Source organism: Ananas comosus, unplaced genomic scaffold (genome assembly GCF_001540865.1).
Source record: "Ananas comosus cultivar F153 unplaced genomic scaffold, ASM154086v1, whole genome shotgun sequence".
In the NCBI taxonomy this organism is placed as follows: Eukaryota; Viridiplantae; Streptophyta; class Magnoliopsida; order Poales; family Bromeliaceae; genus Ananas; species Ananas comosus.
The window spans coordinates 25,219-29,612 of NW_017890934.1; positions in this window are offsets into that span (position 1 = coordinate 25,219).

Sequence of the window (4,394 nt, forward strand, 5' to 3'; positions counted from 1 at the left end):
AGAAACAAAAAAAAAAAAAAAAAGACGATCAGTTTGGAGATTTCAAGCCAGATTCTGGTTGGCAATAATAAAAAATATTCTACTGTTCTATGAAAAATACCGATGCAGGACTCAATATTTGAGATTTTATGCATCTGTTGGTTGCAATTGAGTGTATGGCAAAAAAAAAAAAGATGGTGCTCTTCCTGTCTGAGCAGATTCCTCTTGCTTGCTAAAGTTTAATTGAAATAATTTTCCTTATAAGCAACACTCAATGAACACTAAGGTCAGATGAATCAAGAAAAATATATGGAAAAATTTCAAAAAACCCTCCTGTAGTTTCGTAGTTTCTCACTTTGCCCTCCTGTGGTTTCTTTTTTCTCTTTTTCTTATCAATTTCATTATTTTTTTTCTTAAATCAGTGATAAAGTTAAAATTAAAGGGTACTAAAATGAATATTTGATAAATCTAGATGGGTATCTGAAGTTTTTTATATATAATTTAATGAAATATTAACGAAAAAGCTACCGAAAAGGTAAAAACAAAATCATAGGGGGGCAATTTGATACATTTTAAACTACGGGAGCAAAGTGGGAAACTATGAAACCACAGGGGAGTGTTTTGAAATTTTTTTTAATAATAATAATAATAATAATCATAACAAATATAGTTTTTTTTTGCGGTAAATCCCAGTTAATGTTTCAACTCAATCACGGTCAAATCAGGTCTCTGATCTTTAATGCGAAAATAAGCATTTAATAACATGATTTTTTTTTTCGTTTTTCGAGAAACCATTTAATAACATGATTTACACGTTCCCAGTAAATTACACGACAAATCTCCCGTAATCTTCCCGTGCCCAATCATGACTCTCCCTGTCATCGGGAAGTAGCTTCACCACATCACCACATCACAATTTAATGCGAAAAGACTCTCCACTCATACCTCGCCCCTCCCCTCCGCACGTGCCAAATGTCTACACAAATTTTATTATCATACTAGCTCAGTAACACCACGAATAAATAATTATAAAATATAAAAAATATTAATAAAAAAAATAATGATAAATAAAAATAATAATAAAAAATAAAATTTATTTTATTGATGAACAAAAATAACAATCGAAGAAAGAAAAAATAGGACTTAAGCTGTCTCGGGAGTTCACATTCAACAGTAAATTAGAAGAAATAATATATAGATAGATATAAATATTATATTAAATTTTTTTAAAAAATAAATTGTTTGGATATATTTTCTATAGTTTGGAAATGCAGAGTTTATAGTTTAAAATAATTTTTTTGGTGCAAAATAAAAAAAGGTGTTAGCTCTGTAGGAAAATATACATCAAAACAAAATTGGTAAATGAAGTAATTCCGTGCCCATTCAAATAACATATAAATGAAGTTTTTTTAAAATAGGGCGTTACGGTATTAGGACATATCAATACAAAAGTGAAATGATACAATACAAATTTTTTAAGAGTAATCAAATATATAGATTTAAGGTGGTAAAAGCTTGTACAACTTATTTGAACTAAGACTCATTGTGATCCAAATATGTAGATTTAAGATATGTAAGTTTGATAAGCATATTTCACATAATTATTACAATTATAATTTTATTAAATTAAGCAACAAACCTAAATATTGTGCTATAAAGATTATCAACTAACCTATAAAATAATTATATTATAAAAGGTTGGGTGCGAAAAAGGTTCTGCACATTTTTACTTAGGTTTTGATAGCATAATAATAATAAAACAATATCGCAGGCGTTAAAATTAATCAAACTGGTGTGGTGCATGGATGACTCTTAGACCGGGTCCAGCGCACGGAGGCGAGAAGGGGAAATTGGTGGGCCCATGTCACCCGGGGCCCGTTGTTCTAGGCGCCATCGACGGTTCTGAGGCGGCGCGAGTGCCACGCGGTACGTTTGCTCGCATTCGCATAAAAAAAAAATTTAGAATACACCGATTATATTACTGATATGATATTCTTAATTAATAAAGATGATCTCTTTTGTTCTCTTGTGCTCATCCGTTCAATCATAATTAATAATAAATTATTATTATTATATTTCTTTAATATGAAAAATATTATTGATTTGTTATTAATAATAAGGTGCAAATGTGTGGCATATTAAACCTTCTCTTTTAACATGTATGGAACGTACCCCACGATCCTATCCTTTTCTTTTGTTACCCGTAGTTACGCAATCTTTCTCGGGCTTTCTAGTTGCACGTAAGTACATAACTATATATTAATATTATAGTTAAACTATGCATAAATTTAAATTTGATATTTAATTTTATACATGTGAATTTAGTTTATTGTAGCTGGAACTATATCAAAATGTCCAATTATAGTAGTTAAAATTATACTCAAATTACTCACAGCTTCTAATGTTGTAGTTGAAGAAAGTATTTTTAACCATATATAGCGAAGCAAAATTTTAAAAATATATTTCTAATACAATAAAACAAATTATTTATTTATAGTATAGTTTACAAATTTAAACAAATAATATGTCCATGTATTTTAATTACATCCAATCAGAATAGTCCTGGTTGTCTCAGTGATTGAAGATTTTTTGAATTGGACGGCCGAGATTTCGCGTCTCAATCTAAGTACGGATGATGAGCCATCATCGGACGGTCCAGAATACGACACGTCATATAATTCCGCAAAAGCAAAAGGAGAACCCTTTCTCTCATTTAATGCCCAAATCATCCACTTATGTAAAAGAGAAAGAGAAACCCCACCACAACCTCGCCATTAAAGCAGCGAACAATTCGCAGTTAAGCGCCCCCAACCTCCCCGTACCAACCAAAACGAAGAGACTAGATTATTCATGAACCTGGTCCACCAAAAACTCAATATTTAGAAGCTTTAAATAATTTTTTAAAATTAAATAACGTGTAATGTACTGCAACATCTGGGCTAGTATCTCACCAGCTACGCCTATTAATTTCTATGCTACAGCAGCAAAAGAAAAAGAAAAAAAAAATGCATTCATGTTGTATTTATTGTGAACTATTATAAAATGATAGTACAAATAGCCGCCAGAGAAGTATTAAATTAAAATTCTCGAACACCTATTTTCATCAATAGTTATAATATTAAAAGAATAAAATTTTAATTTACTTTTGAATTTTTAAAATTTTTCATGGCATAAAAATGCAAGCATTTGAAAAATTTAAACTTCAAACTGGATCTTTATAACTACGTTTACAAATAGATTTATATTTTTTCTGATGTAATTGAACATATGTTTATTCTTTGTTCTCAGGTCGTGTGCTCGCTATATTTAAGCACTGGTTCGTGAGTGGCGTGGTGCACCACGTCCAGGCAAAATATTCTTCAACAAGGGCGAAAAGACTAACGTGATAAGCCATCAGGGACCGTCCGATTAAGCCGATCATCCACCGTCGGATCATATCGTACATCTCGTTTCCGCATCTCTGTCTCTCTTTGTCTCTCTCGCGTTTCGTTCTCTTTCGCCCGAAACCCTAGGCGCGAATGGAAGATGCAAAAAATCAAGGCGGGGTCAAAAGAGTAATCACAAGAGAGTTTCGCGTCCCTCTCTCTCTCTCTCTCTCTCTCTCTCTCTCTCTATAAATAGAGAGTTCCCCCTCCCCGGTGGGGGCGTTTAAGCCCCCTCCTCGTGCCTCGACTCCAGGGTCTTCGTCCTCACACTCCATTCTCCGTACTTAGCGTGCGTGCGCTAACCCTAACGAGCTCTGCAAGCGGAGAGGGAGGGTGAAGTAGAGAGAGAGAAGCGGGGAGGGAATGGAGGAAGAGGTGAAGGGGGCGGAGGAGAGGAGGTCGAGGTTTCGGAGGATCTGCGTGTATTGTGGGAGCACGTCGGGAAAGAAGGCGAGTTACCAGGATGCCGCGGTGGAGTTGGGGAAGGAGCTGGTAATTCAAACATCAAGCTTTTAATCCTTCTATTTCGGGGTTTTTGTGCTGTAAAAAAGTGATCTTTGGGAGGTGCTTGTGTCGTATTATTACTAGGATTTTAACTCGCTTATCAATCAGAGTTGAGTTATAGTAGCATAGTAACGAGCAATGGAGTTTTCTCCATCTCTGGTTCTCTTATTGCTCCTCTTTACAGTATAGGTCCTTTTGGGTATCTGGTACTCAGTGTTCTTGTTGCTTGATGCTTGATACTTTTTTGTTAATCCAAACAAATATAGCATTTTATTTTTGTTGTTTTAGATTTATTATTATTATTATTATTATTGAAAATATAGAATTTTGCTAGGGATACTGGGATTGGGCGTAAGGGTTTGCTAGCTTTTTAATCTGCTTGGGTATTGAAGAGATTTCTTGTGAGATCACTAATAACTTTATAGATAGATAAATAAAAATGCGATTTTTTTATTATTTAACTATAGGAGGAAAAGGTACTCACAT